The sequence below is a fragment of the Phodopus roborovskii genome, unplaced genomic scaffold, assembly GCF_943737965.1.
Source record: "Phodopus roborovskii unplaced genomic scaffold, PHOROB, whole genome shotgun sequence".
In the NCBI taxonomy this organism is placed as follows: domain Eukaryota; kingdom Metazoa; phylum Chordata; class Mammalia; order Rodentia; family Cricetidae; genus Phodopus; species Phodopus roborovskii.
Genome location: NW_026126611.1, coordinates 7,324,439 through 7,343,796, shown reverse-complemented (window position 1 = coordinate 7,343,796; position 19,358 = coordinate 7,324,439). Strand labels below are relative to the sequence as shown.

Below are 19,358 nucleotides of genomic sequence, written 5' to 3'. Positions count from 1 at the left end.
TCTCACTACATTCCATCTCTTTCTCTGCCCCTCTAGGAAGGATGGGCCGGGGTACGGAACTCCCCTTAGCCTGGCAGCTGTATGCTAAGCAACCTGAGCTTCATTCTGGAGATGCTGGGATAGGTCTCAGGTGGATTCTTTTAGGCAGGATGGGGCACCACTAGGTAGAGATATGAAAGGGAAAACAGCCACCAGTCAGGGCCATCTGACCAGTTATGCTGGCGTGACACCCTGGGCAGCTTTGGGGTTTCATGGGTCTGGTCCTGTGTCCCTCGTTTAAAAGGGGGATGGGGAAGCTGTGGTCATTATTAAATCTATGCTGTGTATCTTTGGTTAGCATTGTGCCCCGAATCCTGATAACATCCCACAGGGCAAAATAACAAATCCCAAAGGTACAGGTTCTGATTCATCCAGGATCCCTCAGCTAGCAGAGGGAGATTGAGGCTAAGCCCCAGGTTGCAGAGTTAAGCTCTATGTTGACTTCCTTCCAGCAGTTAGGACTCAGTCAGGAGTTGGGTATCAGGGATTTTATTGAAAATACAACTGTTATTATTATTTGATGATGACGGTGGTGTTGGTGGTGCAGGTGTTGGTGGTGCAGGTGTTGGTGGTGCAGGTGTTGGTGGTGCAGGTGTTGGTGGTGCAGGTGTTGGTGGTGCAGGTGTTGGTGGTGCAGGTGGTGCAGGTGGTGGTGCAGGTGTTGGTGGTGCAGGTGGTGCAGGTGTTGGTGGTGCAGGTGGTGCAGGTGTTGGTGGTGCAGGTGTTGGTGGTGCAGGTGGTGGTGCAGGTGGTGGTGCAGGTGGTGGTGCAGGTGTTGGTGGTGCAGGTGTTGGTGGTGCAGGTGTTGGTGGTGCAGGTGGTGGTGGTGCAGGTGGTGGTGCAGGTGTTGGTGGTGCAGGTGGTGCAGGTGTTGGTGGTGCAGGTGGTGGTGCAGGTGTTGGTGGTGCAGGTGTTGGTGTTGCAGGTGGTGCAGGTGGTGGTGGTGCAGGTGGTGCAGGTGTTGGTGGTGCAGGTGTTGGTGGTGCAGGTGGTGTGGGTGTGTGGGGGGGGACAGAGGTCCAAGAGCTAGCCAGGAGCCAGGAGAAGACAGTGGAACCCTGGTTAGCAGCCTCATGACGGGTAGCCAGGGCTTTTCTGTGAGTCATCTCCCACCCCCGCCTCTTCCTCACCACAAGCTGCCCTGCCTGGAGGGCTGTCCACACTGCTGCTGGGAGGGAGAGTCTTTCTTGCGAGTTCTGTCTTCCCAGCTGGGTCCCGTGGGACCTGAGAATCCACAGGAGTCCTTCGTAGGGGACAGGCACAGCCCTTCCCACGTCTCCTCACCTGCATGGCTTCTCTCTCAGACAGAGTGACACTGGCAGCTGGCACTGCCTTCTCCGCTCTGGGGAGGGTGGAGGGGGCGGTTTGGAGATGTGCATGAATCTTCTCCACCCACTGTGGTCAGGCTGCAGGCCTGGGATTCCCCACCAGCAAGCAGGCTTCCTTCTGAACTTGAACTCCAGCAGGAAGGTCGAGGCTTACTATTGTGGGATTCTTGAATCTGAAATCAACTTCCTCAGGGGTCCACTCCCCCACCCCAAATTTGATTTGGTTCTTGAAGAAGGTGCGGACTTGCGTTTGCTTAGCAGGTGCTATCCATCCCATGGGGAGAGCCAGGAAATTGAGTCTGGGGGCTCAAGGTATCTGACCAGCACAGTCTCTCTAGGGGTAGCTTTAGAGCTTCATTTTCAAATCTCAGTTACCAGGTTCTGCTATCCCAGTGTGTAACCCGGCTTCTCAGAAGACAATCACATCTTCTTGGGCCACAAAACAGTATGCCTTGGGCAGACAGAGTGTAGCTTTTCACAGAGTGCATGGGAACCTCTTCCGTAGTCTGAGGGTCTCATGCATCCTGCGGGCTGTACTTGCAAAAGGAGAGGTAATTACAGGAAAGGGGCTGTCTGGCAGCCAGCATAGCATCTCCCTTCCCATGTGTTTATGGTCTGAGCTTCTGCGTGGAGATGCCTTAGCATGGCAGGAGCATCTGCAGCCATCACGCCACGAGTCTGATCTCCATAAATTAATTGATCCAGTTGTGTTTTCTGAGCATAAGAAAGAGTTGCGGCTCTGTTTTTAATGGGTAGACGAGATGACCCGATGCTCTGCTGTGCTTGTTTACTGTCTCCGCTTTATGGTATTTTCTGCAAGCAAATGGGCTTCTGTCAGCAGAACGGTTGTCTGGAATAGGCAATTTGTCTGTAAATGGGGAGTGTGAGCAGCCTGCCTCATCGGGTAATCAACTATTCCCCGTGAATTTGGGGAATCTCATTGGAGTTTTATTCTTCGATTTTCTGACATAGGAATATTTAGAACTGATTTTTTCTTTTAGGTGAAGCCCCCTCCCCTCCATGGAGTCATTTAAATTGTAGTGTTATCCCAATATATAAAACAAGAGTGTGTGTAGCTGCCTTCTGTGGGGAAACTGTAATTGCAAAAAGCTCTGCCAAGGCAAAACCGTAGTGAGAAACGTTGGGTTTTGAAGGTTGCAAAAAAAATGGACAGTTTAATTTTTTTTTCTTTCAGTTGCTTCTATTGAGTGATTTTTAAAGGCCACACTTTTATTCCAACTTCTAAGGTCTTTTGAAGTTTGGGTGTTGGTGGGGGAATCTTTGGTTTTAGCTTTCCCGCGAGTAGCACAGGCAAGCCTCAAACCTGTTACATAATCTAGAACGATCTGGGTCCTCATGCTCAGGCCTCTACTTCCCAAGTGCCGGAATTATTGGCACACACCATTACACGCAGCTGTCTTAGAGTGTCTGGACTTGGGTGTTGGTGGTATAAGGGGATGCGTTTGTCAGAATTCCTTAAGCTCTACCTTTAAGAACGACAACGACGAAACCCCTGTAAATGAATACTATGAAGTGTTTGAAGATCAGGAGGCTGTCAGTCTTCTTAAGGCTGCGTGGAGCACAAGGAGTGTGGGGAGGCAAAACTCCAGACTGACTTGGTTAAAAGGGACAGAGATGCACGGCTTTAGAGCATCCGCCTGGCAGGCTGGACCACCCCTGATGTCACTGCACATAGAGGTTGACTCTTGGCTGTACCGATTCTCCTTTCTGTCATGGCTTTTCATGAGACAAGTGTCGCATTAGCATGTTGAGGATCTGCCACTAGTGTGATTTTTACATGCTAACTAATGTTTTTAGTGTGTGCGCACATGTGTGCATTCTGTGTCTCAAATGGCCTGTAAGCAAGAGGGGCCCAAGTTCCAAGCTCTTCCTGTTGCAGCTCAAAATGCACCAGGACATCCTCTCATCCATAGGGATGCTTCACAAGAGAGGTTTTCATTACTTACACACATCTGTACAGCCTGAAGACACTTCGTGCACTCGTGCTGGGCCTTTAATAAGGAGCAAGACACGCAGCATCCATTCCCTCACGAAGCTCACAGTCCCGTGAGCAGTACAGACCGAGAGCGGGACGGAGGGCTAATGTTTGAGAGTGAGGTGGGGACTGACCTCAGGTAGCTCCGAGACTTGAAGACATTGAGATGTGGTGGCTGGGAGTCCATACAGGGCTAGTGATGAGCCTGCAAGTCCCCTAGGAAGAGCTAGGCGGAAGGTGGAGGAAGGCAAAGCCAGCGAGCCCCAGCTGTCCTAACAGAGAGGCAGGGGGGCTGTGTTTTGCCATCTGCATGGGATGACATGGGGAAGAAAGGGAGAGGTGAGCGATGGCCCCAGGCTTCTAGACAGGGAGGGTATGCTGATTTTTTAATTTAAATATCTTTAATTTAAAAGCTACTTGTGGAGGAAAGGGTTTACTTAAAGGCTCACACACATGTCCACCACGGAAGGAAGTTGGGGCAGGAACTCTAACAAGAGCAGAGGCAGGAGCTGAAGCAGAGGCCATGGAGGGTGCTGCCCACTGGCTTCCTCCCCAAAGCTTTCTCAGTCTGCTTCTTATACAACCCAGGACCTAGCTTAGGGTTGGCACCGCCCACAGTAGGCCGGGCTGTCCCACATCAACCATTAGTCAAGAAAATGCCTTACACATCCGATAGTGGCATCTTCTCAATTAATGTTCTGTCTTCTCAAATGAATCTAGTTTGTGTCGAGGTGACAAAAACTAACCAGTACGCAATGTGACCGTCAACCTTAGAAAGCTGTGCCCTGCCTGGAAAGGCCCCATACATCTGCATGAAGCATCGGCTAGTTCTCACTCCTCATTATCCAGAATAATTTGAAATAAGCATGAGTACGACAGTGAGCCTGAAATCTATCTGGGACACTAAGAGCCCACGGCAGAGTTAGGCGCATCTGATCTCTGGAGCTCCATCTCCTGGGCAAGCTATTTGGAATCGACATTGAAGGAAGTGTCTGCAGACTACTCAGAGAGAAGACATGGAGATGAGATCGGGGGATGAGGAGGCAGAGGGAATGGGCAGAACCACAGAGAGGGTAGAAGTGGTCAGAACGGGAGTGGCAGCTGCTGGCGAATGCCCTGTGGTAGAGGCTCTACAGAAACTTAACCCAAGTCTTAAAATAAGGTTGCCTGTTAAGTACCCTTGTTTTATAGATGAGAAAAAGGAGGATGAGGGATTGGAGGGGAATGACACCACAGGCTCCAGATGTGAGCATGCCCTGAGGGTCCAGCCTGGGCATCATGGCCCCCGTTACATTTCATCCCGAGCCAGAGTAACCCTTATTGCTCCACTCAACGAGCATCCCCATTGTCAGCCTTGTCCTACAGTGCCACCATGCAGAGGGCATATCCAGTAGTGGGATGGGAGTGCTCAAACCACAGCTTGTTTGCTTGAGACAGGGTCTCATGCAGCTCAAGCTAGCTTTGCCCTCTTTCTGTAGGCAGGATAGCCTTGAACTCCTGACCCTCCCACTTGTAGCCTCCCAAGTGCTGGGATTATAGGAGTCGCCACCAGGCCCTGTCACCTTCTTTCCTGGGGGCGGGTGGGGTTTTGTCTTGTGGTGAAGACATTGAGCTGTGGGCATTGTCTGAGTCCTAAGAGTCAAGGGCAGGAACCACATTGACTCTGCTCCCCACAGCCTCTGGCAAAAAGCTTTGCTTATAATGGGTAGTCAGTAAATATTTATGGGTTGATCGATTGGCTATGTTAGTGTTCCTGGAAGTGGAAAGAAAGGAGAGGAGTTAGCAAGCCCGTAGCAGTGAACCTGCAGAGTTGGTTGGTAAACTATGGAGTGCGTTGGTAAACTATGGAGTGTGTTGGTAAACTATGGAGTGTGTTAGTAAACTATGGAGTGCGTTGGTAAACTATGGAGTGTGTTAGTAAACTATGGAGTGCATTGGTAAACTATGGAGTGTGTTAGTAAACTATGGAGTACGTTGGTAAACATCCCCCCCACACACACTTTTTTTAAGTCAACCTCTGGGAATGAACCAAATGTGAGTGTCTAGATTAACATTTACTCAATTAGACTCATGAGTCAGAGGCTCAGATGAGATGCTCTGATGGGCAGGTCCCAGGACCTCCAGCCCCTTTGGGCTCAAGTCTCACAAGGTGCTTTGTTGACAAAAAGGCTTCAGCTGTCATCACCTTGAACAGCTCTAACTCTATAAACTGGCAGCTAAGAGAGGGTTGGCACAGACTGGGCAGACTGGGTGTGATGGTAATGACAGTGCCTGTAGGTGGTAAGCAGCTGGGTAGTTAATCCTCTGGATTAACTGTTTTGATTATTGGATTATCTCTTGGGCTGATTAGCCCCTTCAGAAGTACCCAGAGCTGGCTTTCCTAGAACAGAAGCATCTGCCTGGTGGTTTTTCCCCACAGCTGACTCGCAGGAGCCAGAAATCTCCTCCCTGTGGGACCCCACACTCCCCTCCCCTTTCCCCCCCCTCTCCCCCCCCCGTCACACCAGCACCAGAGTTGATGGCTACCAGCCCGATTGTACTTTATTCTGTGCATTTTGAAAAAGAGATAAGCCCTCCTGCCCCACCTGAGTTGACCTTCAGGAAAGGAACTCCTTCCAATGAGGATCCGTGTGTGTATGTGTGTGTGTGTGTGTGTGTGTGTGTGTGTGTGTGCGCGCGCGCGCGCACGCGTGTGTGTGTGCTGTTTCTCAGCTGCCATCCCCCGTGTTATTGAGACAGGGTCTCTCATCGACCAGAGACTTGGCAATTGCACTGCGCTGTCTATCTTTGCCTACCCGTGATTGGAACCACAAAAATACCCCACAGTTTTAAAATCGATTCTTGGGCATTGAACTCAAGTCTTCATGCTTGCAAGGCAAATACTTTCCCAGTTGCACCATCAGCTGAGCCCCCCGTGTTCTTTAGCCTTCTGCCATCTTGTTTTCCCATTCTTACCCATCTTCCTACTTCCACAGCAGACTCTTCAAGCTTGGCCCAGGCATCCTCTTCGTCAATCTTGACATCAGTCGGATCATGCAATTAGAGCCTGCTACAGTACGTGGTTCTTCTCCTAACGCTGGTCCAGGCTATCTGGGGTTGGCATCCACTCACCACGGTGCCTCTGTAGTGGCGTGAATTCAAGAGGTGTATGTGTCTGTGAGTGGACAGGTGCATGCATGGGAGGGAGAAAACAACCCGGGTCAGTCCTTGCTATCATTTGAGACAGGATTTCTTGTTATTTGCCACTGGATAGGCAGGCTAGCTGGCTCCTGGGCCTCCAGTGGGCACCGGGATTACAAGGCCAGAGGTGCCAGGCTTTACATGGGTTCTGGGAATTCAGACTTGGGTCCTCATGCTTGCTTGGCAAGCTCTTCACACACCAATTTGTCTTCTTAGCCCAACCCTTTCATATTAACACCCCCCATCACCTCCCTGCTGAGAAGCACTGAGGCCGCCTCTCCGTTCATACCCTGCCTCTGTTACGGGGACTTCAGCTGTATTCCTCAGACCCTGGCTTTGACCACTTATCCTGCATGATCCCTTTCCTGGAGGCAGGAGTGAGCGCCAAGTGGGGACCATGTGCTCCCTCCTTTCCTCCGTGTGTCCCCAGGGTCCAACAGAGTGACCAGCACATGGATGGATGAGCAAAGGAGTGGTTAGAAAGATGAACACGCTCGCCCTTGTCACCTGAAGATGGGTGGCTTTCGCCCCTTCCCAGCCACTTGCCCTGGGATAGGGATCGGTACCCTGGGGTTTGTGTTTGCCCATCGGGTGTGGTCTACAAATGTACCTGTGCCCACATTCCTCTCCCTTCACTCCTCTCTTTGTTCCCACTTACGATTTTCTGGAAGACGGAACCAATGGAAATGTTTGCTTTGTCATGTCAACCCCTGGTGTGTGATTGCTCCTCTCACTGGGGACTCTGCTCTCTGTCTGCCTTCTGTGCCCTGTCAAGGTTATGGCCCAAATTAGGCCTCCCAGCTGTGCTTGGGTCTCAAGGCACTCACGATGTGCTCTGTCCTCTGCTGTCCTCCCTGTGTGCAGAGCAGCTGCAAGAGAGGAGGAGGGAGACCAGCACCGCTGGCCTCTTCCCTTCCTTTCTTTTTCTCTCCGGTCTGGTCAGCAGCGCCTCAGGAGAGAGACACCGACAGGCAATGAGGCTCAGCAGAAACTGACCAACCAGCAGCACTGTGACCCTGTGTGGTAAAATCTGCAGAGAGATAAACCTCAGTGACCGCAGGGGCCAGAAAGGGCAGCCAGAGGCCTGGGAGTTCTAGCCTGGAGACTGGGGAGCAGTCGGAGAGGGAAGAAGGGGGGATGAGTTACCCTAGGAGGCTCTGCAGGGCTTCCTAGGGTGACCATCAGCATTCCTCAGTGACATCAGTCTATCCCGACAGCTGCTTGTTTGAAACTTCCTGGGGTGGGGGAGGGGGTGGGGAGGAGATAAACCCAAACACGAAGGATACAGATTTCTAAGAAATGAGTCAACCATATGACAATCCTACCCAACAGCCAAGAGGGGTGACCCAGGAAGGTTTGAACTGTAAGCAAGATTCTGGAGCCCAAGCCAGCCCAGAGGGCATCGCCGCCGTATGGCATGGTTCATGGTCGTCACATAGTTCTGACAGGGAACTTCCCTTCCAACTAAGTGATGCTGACTTATGGGTTGCAAGCCCTTGAAAGTAAGAAGCCGTTTCTGAAAAGCAGCTACCGGGTGTCTACCCATGCCGGGCCCGCCATCATGACTGTTGATGGCAGAGCCTAGGGGAATTCTAACAGCTCCATCCCGAGACTGGTGGAGATTATGGGAGAGTCCTCGGCTGGTATGTCTGCATCTCTCTGCCATCCCCACTATTCTTCTTACTCAGCCCCAGACCTTGGTTCTAATTAGAAGCCCCTAGAAGGTCGTGTCCAGGTATCAAAGGTCTAATCCTGATGAGAGCTGCAGTCAAAGAGCAGGTTTATTGGCTTCAGCAAGGGAAGCTGTCCTCTCGGCTCTGCCTACTGAACAGCCATAGACATTGTGCTTCCTCACTGAGCCTCAGCTGCTCCAGCCGTGAGAAGAATGGGTTGGATTTGATGCCCTAAGATCCCTTTAACGCCCTGTCTCTAAGAGGCTGAGAGCAGCCTTCTGCCAGACTAACCTGCCAGTATTGGCTGCGTAATGGTGGGCCCCACCTAAGACCTATGCATGACATAAGGTAGGAGCCTGCCCATTCTTGAACTTACCCTCCGCCTCTTTCCTAATGTCCTGCCAGCCTTTGACATGGCCCCACAGAGCAGAGGGAATGATATTCTCTGGGTCCAGAGGGCACTGGGTTGCTCTGTTTCTACCTGAAAGATGAGGAGCCTAAGGTTTAGAAAGGGTAGCCAGAATAAGGACTAGACGCCAGGTTCCTTCAAAATCCTCATAAGACACTGAGGATTTTTATAAGGGTCATGATTGACTTTCTTTATAGATTGTGGCCCTTTGGAGAGCACCAATTCTCATTTTTTTTTTTTTTTTTTTTTTTGCCTTAATGCAGTTCACTTTGTTTCATTAAGGGAGTTTCAATGGAGATAAAAAATTTAAGAATCTAATAAATACAAAAAGAGAAAATGTTAAATCTCATTTTATAGGCTTTATGGTTTCCAATCCATTTCATTTCCTGAATGCATAATCTCAGATCCATTTCATATCCTGGATACATATCCTGCATTTAAGTAATGCCAGGGACATCCAAACCAAGTGTCAAGTAATGAGATGTTTGTTGGAAACTCAAAATCCTCTCCTGTCTCATTGGCCACAAAAGAAATCTGTGTTTTCCTTAGTTTCCCTAGAAATAATGCAAATTAGGATTAGCAGATCAGCTTTTTTTTTTTTTTTTTAATCTCATTACTTTGTGTGTGGTGTATACATGTGTACACATTCATGTTTGCTCGAGTGTGAATGTGTTTGTAGAGCAGGAGTAGACATCAGGTGTTTCTCCCGAGCTCCCTCCGCCTTAACTGAGGTGAGAGATAGACTCTGTCACTAAACCGGCACCCCAGCAACTCCGCTAGACTCACTGACCAGTGAGCTGCAGGGACTCCACCCCCATCCCAATACTGGGTCTACAGAGATGTCCTAGCAAGTCAGGCTTTTCCATGGATGTTTGGGTTCTGAATGCAGGTCCTCGTGCTTGAGTGACAAGCACATTGTTTTCTGCCTAGCCATCTCCCAGTCTTCTCATCTTTTCTTTATGCTGTTTTATGCTGTCATACAGGACCAGGGGCAGTGTCTCTTTAGAATTGCTTCTCTCTCCTTTGGAGATGGATATAGGGAAAGTATACCCCCAAGGAGATAAACGGTTTTCTCCACCAAGCACAGAAGCAATGCTAACTTGTATATTCTGTAGCATTTAAACGAGCTCTAATTTTGTTGTCCCAGATAACTATGAGAGGTTTTTTTTTTTTTTTTAAGAGATCTAAAATTGGATAGAATACAAGCTTCCCACATTTCCTGTTTTTATTCATTTAACAAACATTTTTTTGATGTACATGCCCTGGGCAAGCCCTACAAGCAATAAAAATGTTAACTAGGTCTATTTCTGTCCCCACGTTCCTTGTAACCAAAAAGGCAGGTCATATGTACTTGAACAGCTAGGATCCCAGTCAGGGGAGGTGGCTTCCTGGAGGAACAGAATGTTCTCCATAGCGTCAGCAGGGGGACGAACCCACAGAGGGGACGAGGGGAGGCAGAATTGAATGATGCTCGGAAGAGGTCTATCAGGAAAGACAGTGGGGGAAAGAGTAGCCTTCAGAAGTGTGGGGAATGCCGAGAAGTCTGGGGGTGATTGGTAATCCAGACTATGAAGTTTAATATTAGAAAACAGACTAGAGTACTGCCCCTGGGCATGGAATGCAACGGGAGGGCTAAGATCAAGGGAATGTCGAGCCAGTACAGGGCTTTTGTGAGATATGTGTGAAACGAGGTATGTGTGAGCCATGTCCCGTTCGTGAGGTTTTTGTTGTTGTTGCCAGGGTCATCCCCAAGAAGCCAGAGAAGTCCATGGGACTCCAGGTAGAACCAGCTGTAGGGTGGCTGGGGTGAAAGAGCATGTGCTGAGCAGAGACGGGATGACGGATGGAAATGTGGAATGTAAAGGACAGGATGCTGAGTAGCAGGTCTCTAATGTGTGACGAAGTCATAGTAGGCGCCACTGTGAGGGGTAAGATGAGCAGTGTTCAGAGTCAAGGATGTAGACAGCACCTGTGTGCTTGTTAAGCCACTCTCCTCCCAGGACAGGGATGGTCTTTGTCACCTTTGACCCATTGGCTCTTAGGATAGGGACTCCAGACCTCTCCTTTAGCTTCACCTACGATGTCCACAGTATGGGATGCAGGCAGCCCAAGCTCCTGTCTCATGGACCAGATAAGGCATCACCACCTAGCATGCTCTCCCTCCCCCACCTACCATCCCCCTCCCTCCCTACCTACCATCCCCCTCCCTCCCTCACCTACCATCCCCCTCCCTCCCTCACCTACCATCCCCCTCCCTCCCTCACCTACCATCCCCCTCCCTCCCCTACCTACCATCCCCCTCCCTCCCCCACCTACCACCCCCTCCCTCCCTCACCTACCACCCCCTCCCTCCCTCCCTCCCTCACCTACCATCCCCCTCCCTCCCTCACCTACCACCCCCTCCCTCCCCTACCTACCATCCCGCTCCCTCCCTCACCTACCATCCCCTCCCTCCCTCACCTACCATCCCCCTCCCTCCCTACCTACCATCCCCCTCCCTCCCTCACCTACCATCCCCCTCCCTCCCCTACCTACCATCCCCTTCCCTCCCCCACTTACCACCCCCTCCCTCCCTCACCTACCACCCCCCTCCCTCCCTCACCTACCACCCCCTCCCTCCCTCACCTACCATCCCCCTCCCTCCCTCCTTCACCTACCATCTCCTTCCTTCCTTCTTTCTTCTAGCACACTCCTCCTGATTGGCTTCTGGGTTGCTGAACTAAATAAGCTCTTCTGGAAAAATAGCATCCTATAATTTTAAAGCTGTGTTTCCATGGGAGTGGGGATCAAAGGAGATTTCACTGCAAAACATAGACAAAAGGAAAGCCTGAATTCTTGTATTCATCACGAGCCAGGTTTTCAAAAAAAAACGTTTGTTCATGACAAGCTAACCTTTTACATTTTCTCATTCTAAATCTCAAAACCCAATTGGAACGAATACAAAATGGTTGAATTAGCGATAATCATCTTTGTAGGTGTGTTTTCAGTGAGCTGACATTTTGTATGTAGCTTCTGGGGTGGACTCCAGTAACAGCTTGTGCTGGTTTTTTTTTTTTTTTTTTTTTTTTAATTTTTCAAAAGAGAGGTTACAGGGTCCTTAGAAATGCTTTGTTTAGGGTGAGCCCTAAAAGTTCACATTAGTTTTTCATATATTCCAGGGCCAATCCCCAGCTGTAGGGTTAACCCTTTACTGTTAAGAGTGGTACATGGATACCTGATAAACATTTGAAATATCTTCATATATCCGTTTTAAAAACAAGCCACACTTGCCAGAGTTGTTTGCCAGACTTGTACGAATTCAGCAAATAAAACAGCCACCATTGTTAGGAAGTCAAGGTGAGGCTGACTTCTAGCTCCTCCATGCTGATGATCTCTTCCAGTCAAGGATGAAGGTGTGAGATGCTATTTTGATGATCGCCCTTCAGCCAAGCGGCTTGCAGAGGGAACCAGCGCCTCACCTTTCATGGCTGGGGCTATGTGTTCTCTATCAAGCACACTCCCCTCTCCTCCATTTGTTCTTGGGGCCAAGAATCACAGCCCAGAAGCCGACAAACCACGGAGCTATCAGCTTTATCTTCCTAGCATGGTTCCAAGTTCAGCACAGACACCTCTGCGCTTCATCGTAACTGAGTCTCGCTTTTGGGGGCTCAGGCCCTGGACACAGGGATTCCACTGGAGGCTGGTCCGTTTCCACACTGGAGAGAAAACCACCTTGTTAGTTACGCCTCTCGTTACTGTGATAGGACACCCAACCGAAGCAACACAGGGAGTAAAGGGGTTGTTTGGGCTTGCGGTGTGAGGTACAGCCCGTCATGGCAGGAAAGCCATGGCAACAGGAGCTTAGGAGGCTGTTCACATTGTGTCCTCAGGAAGCAGAGAGACACGAGCTCAGCTCACTTTCTCCCTCCTCCAAACCCTGTCCAGGGCCTGAGCCTGTGGAATGGTGCCTCCCACTTTAGGGTAAATCTTTCAGTTAACCTAATCTAGGAATTCTTACCCAGACATGCCCAGAGGTCCATCGCCTGTGACTCCAGGCCAAATTGACCACACTGACCAGTGACCAATACTCTTTCCCAAGTGATGACTTTTGGCCCTCCAAAAAATTGACCTCCAGGGCCTTAGAATGTGACCTCATTTGAAGATAGTCACCTTACTGATGCCTTAAGTTAACATGAATGCGTCTGGGTGGGCCTTAGTCAGATGTAACAGGGACAGACATGGAGAGGAAAGATGGTATGAGGAGACATGTAGAGAACATGACCATGTGAGTACCGTGACATAAGCCAACCCCAAGTGTTGCGGTATATCCCAGATGCTACAAGAAGCAAGCAAGCATCATTTCGCGCCTTCAGAGTGTGACCATGGCAACCCTTAACTTGGGTTCCCAGCCTTCACGTCCCCTAGACAATACAGTTTCACCATTTTCAGTGACTCGGTTTGTGGTCCTTGGCCATGGCAGCCGTGGGAATCCGGTAGCTGCACCGGCTTGCATGACCTTCAAAAGGCTGCTACATATATATGGTCACAGAAACCAGACTCAGCCAGCCCTTTACCACTTCCTCCTGAGCTTCCTGTCTGCCCTCCCTGTGGGGATATAGTAGCGACTGACAACCTTGTGTGGGGCAGACATGTTCTGTGTCACAAAGCAAAGATCCGGCCTGCCCGAGCAGAAGTAGGGGTGGAGAGTCACCGATGGGCGCTTCAGGCCCCACCCAGCCATGATAGCCAGCCTCTCTGGCACATTGCCAGGGCGAATTTGGGCGTGGACAACGAAGCCTGTGGAAAACGCGTGATGCCAGCAGAAGCAGGGATGTCTGTGTGGTGTGTGGGTTACACTGAGCCAGTGCCTGCTCTCATCTCAACACCAGCTTGTGGGGCTCCGAAGACTCTGTATCCCCATGGCCCGCCCCTAGTCATACAGCAGCGAGCAGGATTAGAATCCAATTTCCGTGACTCAATGCTGCCAGCCCTGTTAACGGTTTGCAGTAATTACCGCATGGCCAGCATTGGGGCACATGTTTTCTCTCTTCTCATAACCCGTAACCTAATCAGAGACAAAAGTGATGTCCCGACGTTGCTTGACAAACACAGTAGAGGCAGAAGGCAGAGGGGCCTTCTCTAATCCCTCCATCCAGGAATCACTGCCCCCTTTTAAAACCTGTAGTTCAGGACAGTACCTAGCTCACTCTGAACTTGCTATGTGAAAGCACTCAGAGGACGTTCAGATGAGAACTGAGAGAGGCGTCGGCCCGGAGCGGTGACAGTTGGGTGCACCCCTGCGGTGGGTGAGCACACATACAGTGTGCTGAGCATGGCCCCAGCATTGGTGGCTGAAGAGGGTGTTGTGGAAGGGCGCTGGCAGGCAGAGGTGGAAAGTGTGCACTTAGGAGGGAGACTATTGATCTAATTGGTCAGTCTGACTGCCTGTCACAGGGAGGTTTGTGCATCCTCCAACTCAGAATTCGGGGTCAAATGCGAGTCAGAGTTACTCAAGCGACTGGGTGCAGGAAGGTTAAGTGCCACTGCAGATAGTATTTGCACAACTCACTGCTTTTTATCTGGGAAAGTGTTTAAGGCATGCTGTCTCTGGGCCTCTTAGAACAATTTTTGGGACCCGTGCAAGCACTGTGTTCAGCCTCACCACCCTCCTCTATTTCTTACGGGGCACAAAAATTGAGGTTAAAAAAAAAAAACGAAACAAAAAAACAAAAATTCAGGTGAAGAACTATTGCTGTTAAATAAGGATCAGGATAAACAAATAGGCCGAATAGATGTTTATTCAGGGAGAAATAACTTACAACCTAGACAGATGAACACCAACAAGTTCCACTGGATGCTCTCCTGTCCGAGTCCCGCCAGCAAGAGAGCTTTCCCGGCTCTTCCTCTGACCTCCTTCCACAGGTCACTTCCGCCCATGGCTCCACCCCCAATGGGCGTGGTCAGTGCCACAGAAGGACTATCTCACTACAAAGAACAGCACAAAAATCTCTGCTAATTTAAAGGGGGATTTAGTGATGGATGGAAGCTGCCTGTGGCTGTCATCTGTGTTGCTTTTGCACGGAATCCGGGGACTGTTCTGCGGGAGTAACTGCAGGTGTGGACCCCACGTGTGTCATACTAGCTAGCTAGATCCATTTGGTTTCTTTATACCTTTGGTAAAGGAGAATTGTGATCAACACTGTTCTTGCCTGTGGTTGGATGATATCCAATGGAGTGTCTTCTGCTAACGTGAAGGAAACACAGTGAACTATGCAGGTTAAAAAAAAAAAAAAAAAAAAAAGACACAGTCACCTGTCATATAATTCTGGAGTTCAGAAGTCTGGGATCGAGGCTCCAGGTTCCAGGCTTCAGTGGGTCTTGTCTGTGGTGGTTACTACCGGTTTGCCTATGACCATATTATTGCCATTTGGCCAAGAAGGAAAATTCTTACCTCTTCCTCTGCTTGCAAAGACACTAATTCCACTGTGAGTGGTCCACTCTCATGGCATCGTCCAAAAGGCTGCTCCTCCTAAGACCATTCATTGGAGTTAGACTTCCAGTACATCTACCTGGAGGTGCAACACACATTCAGTTCATAGCAAGCAGCATATAGTCTGAGATCAGAAATCCTTTCCCAAGGATTTCTTTATAAGGTTTGCTCCCAGGGAGAGCAAAGCATCATGACAGGGTTCTGTGTCCCATCATACACTGGTGCTTGGGGTCTGAATCGTCCTCAGATCCAGCCGGCCACCTGCCAAGTAAAAGAATCTAGACTGTTCATTTGAAGACTTTTGCATCCCTATACCTGTAGCTCATGGGAGAACAGGAGACCCCCCTTCGTCCCTTCAGGAAGTCGTTCAACAAATATTTAATGAGGGTTGGGTGTTATTCTGGGGTGTTATTCTAAATCTATTAAGGGGCAGTTCCTGAGCCAAAGTCCCTGTCTGCAGGCGGCTATTATTCTAGAATATCGGACAGCAAGCAAGTTCATAGACACGTGTGTAACATAACATCAGATCATTGTGGGTGACCAAAGAAAAGGAGGGTGGCGGATAAGTCATGAGGTAAAAAGGTCAGGCGAGAGGTAAAGGGAAGGCCTTTTGAGGAGATGACTCTGAGAAGAAATTAGAGAAGTGAGGGATTGGCTTCTTACCCGAGGGAGAGACAAAAGCTCATGAAAAGGCCTGTGTTGCAAATGAGCTTAACATCTTCGGGAATAGTAAGAGCACCATCTCTGGCATATCCAGCAAAGTGGGGAGTGGATGGGAAATGCCCCCAGAGTTGGGGTGGCGGGTCAGCAAGGGCCCTGCCCACTCTAGTAAGGACATTCCATTTGTTCCGATTATACTAGGAAGTCATTTTTCAAAGGTCATTTTGTCTGGGTGTGCGGAGTTCGATGGAGGAGCAGACAGACACAAGGAGACACAGACATGTTTGCGAGACTCTAGTCACAGGGTGAACTCGATCTTGGCTTGGGCTAGTGATGAGACAGAGAAGCCCTTGCAAACAGGTTTAATTTGCTGGTGGCTATTTTGTGGAGTGTAGCTGTGTCTTTGTCTCTTATTCCGTTAGTGACACATGGGAGCCACAGACACAAGCCCACCCCCCACCCATCGCCCATGACTGTGGAACCCACCCTCTGCAGAGATGAAAAAAATAACGGGCGCTTGAAGTGTCTTCCCTCCTTTCCTGAATCGCTTCAGTATTAACTACTGTGCATTTCCAGGAAGGGGCGGATAAAGAACTTTCTTACTTTTCTACCTTTTAAAACCCTGTCCTTAGCAACCCTTCAAAATGCCAATCGGATTGCTCCTTGTTTAGAGACTCAGTAAACTGCAGTTTCCAGGAAGAGGACTCATTGCGAGGTCATTATCTATGGCATCAGGAGAACCACATTTAGTGTGATGTCTTCTGTGGGGCTGTTGTCCTTGACACCATCATCGCTGGAAAAGAGCCAACCATGGAAACTCAGGTTTTTCCGTCCTCTGTGCTCACACTACATACTCCAACTTACTCTCTTGCAGAAGCCATGCGGTGTTGGCTAGACTCCTTTTGGACTTCCTGTTTGCTTGCCTGTCTACCTGTTTCTCTTCCTCCACATCTGTTCACTGACATTTTCCTCAGCAAAATTAATAATAATAATAATAATTGACATGCTTTGTGTGATTTCTAAAGTTTGCAAAGACAGCAGTGCTCTTTATTGCTTGGGCTGGTTTTGAAAATTAAAATGTACGCGCTTTAAATAATGAGATTGGAGCAGGTAGATATCGGTCACTCTTGCTCTTCTTCAAAAGGAAGAAAAGGGACTCCAGGAATCTGTTCTATTCAGATTCAGTTGCATCTTTGGATTTTGTTGTTGTTGTTGTTGTTGTTCTCAAAGATTACATTTCTAGGCTATGATTAGGCACATGATATTTCAAAGCACCGGGATTTGAGCCTTGTATGAAACTGCATGGGCTCTTTGTGTGTTTGGACACAGTTGTTAACGGAGGGTGTTCACATTGAGAGAGCCTCCACCCACCAGCTGCTCCCATCCCCAAAGTCAATATTGTTCGACTTTTGGAAAGCGCAGGCTGGACCAGCTCCGGGTGCAGATTCCCTCATACAAGATCTTCAGCTGAGTATGTCACTGGCCTGTGTGGGTGGTGGCTTTGTCTGTGGCAGGAGTCAGCAGTTAGATTGCCATTCTTTCTGTATGAGTGGCTTGAAAAGCCCACCATGATACCAAGCCTTTGCTTGACCCTCCAGATCCCAGGTACTATCCCTTCTGCCTGAACCCTACTTCATATTACTCAGCCAGACTCTGACACGATGCTCAAAAGGCGGTTGGGTTTCCCTTATACGTGTGTACCTTTTGCTGTTGGTCAGCTCCCTACAAGGGTTTAGAATGCTATCCATGGATCAGGGTTTTGTTATGCTTGTATAAGGATGCTTTTGGTTGAGAGAAAAGAAAGCCAGATTTACATGGGTATGGGACAAAGGAATTTATTGTTTGGGATATAGAGTTACCCAGAGAAAGGGAGGTTTGATGTTTGTTCACTTCTCAGTTCTGTAATGTGATCAAGGGTCGGTCTGTCTGTCTGTCTGCTCTGCCTCACATAGACGACTGAATTGGATCTATATACTTTCTTTTCATCCCTACATAGGGAAGATCCTTACTCCTCATTGCAACTTCTGATGATAAAGAAGGATTAGGATGCTAAGGAAGTAGTCTTCTCTCTATCGATTGAGACAGACTTGGTTACTTGGATACCGTCTACATCCTAAGCCAGCTGTGGGCAGGGCAGCCTGAATCCCCTTATCCTACGGCCTTTTGAGTGCAACTCAACTCCAGAGCCGCAGGCTGCTGTCCAGTGGGGAAGGGGTAGGAGTTGATTGCAGAATCAATAGCAACGTCATCAACACCGAGTCAAGAGGGAACTCCGAGTCACCTGACGTTTCCTGGTGCATTTTCCATCCCCCTAAACGAGGTTTCCAGGGCTGCCAAACAGTTTTGATAGGCAGCACTATGAAGTCAAATGCCTAAAATTGTTAGGAGCCAGGTGGCAGACAATCTAAAAACACGCAAACATGCTCGTCCTCATTAGCAACAGGGAAAGTGTAAATTAGCTCATGATGACACACTATCCCATTCCCACTACACTGGCAAAAATGAAGACGTCTGTGTTACCGAGTCCCAGCAGTGACTGGTAGGGAAGCAGTCTCTCAAACCACGAGAGTGGGATTTGCTGCCCTCTCTTTGATAAATGAACTTGTTTTATAAAGTGGAATGTCATTATGTCCTTTGTTTGACTCAACGATTCTATTTTTAGGTGTATGCTAGAAGCATTTTTGCCATTTAATTCAGGGGACCCGTTTAGAATGTTCACACCAGCACTGCTCACACAGATCTCTCTCTCTCTCTGTCACTCTCTCTCTCTCTCTGTCTCTGTCTCTCTCTCTCTCTCTCTCTCTCTCTCTCACACACACACACACACACACACACACACACACGAGAACAAATAAATGCAAATGTGACTGATTGTACCGGTGACAAGCAAGCAGAAAATGTTCACTCTTGCAAAAGGAGCCTTTGCCTAAAAAAATTAATTAATATTCTCTGAGGGAACCAGGCAGTATAATCTAGTCAGGCTTTGAAATTTTGTGAGGGCAGCATCATAAATCATTAAAATCTTGGTGTTACTGAGAGTCACAGACAGACTCACCTATGGGTAGGAAAAACAGGAATTTGCAATATATATGCATGTCTGTGGATGGATAAGCCTGTCTGCACGAAGGTGCCTGCAGAGACCAGAAGAGGGTGGATGTTCCCTGGGAGCCGAACATGCAACCTTCACAGGTCATCATTCCAGTCCCCAAAGCAGGGATTTTTTTCTTTAAGTTAACTTTTTAAAATTCAAGTGGGATTGCATGAGCCTTCATCAGTGTGTAAAAGTATAAGCCCTCAGTTTCTGTAGTGACCAGGGTAGATGTTTGCCTGTAGCACATTTTTGGCAAATGATGTGAAAGAATTCACAAACCAAACCTCAGACTCCTTAACTAGAGGTGTGGCTAGGTGTACCAGGTGGTGAGGCACTAATTGAATGAAGTTTATACACAAGATCTAGTCCTGTTTGCCTCGCAAACACAACAGATGAGTTCTAGTGTAAATAGCACACATGTTTGGGAATCTCTACTTCTCATTAAGTTATCAGTTTTTGGCATGGACTCTTCTTGGTAGGAAAACACATGCTTGTTGGCCTTCCCCACACTTA

The 19,358-nt window shown here is 48.9% G+C and overlaps 1 protein-coding gene across 1 annotated transcript in view; it reads left to right on the top strand.

The window, feature by feature from the left end:
• The window catches only part of Zdhhc14 (zinc finger DHHC-type palmitoyltransferase 14), a 204,437-nt gene that overhangs the window by 74,521 nt on the left and 110,558 nt on the right, over positions 1-19,358 (top strand). The window lies entirely within an intron of this gene.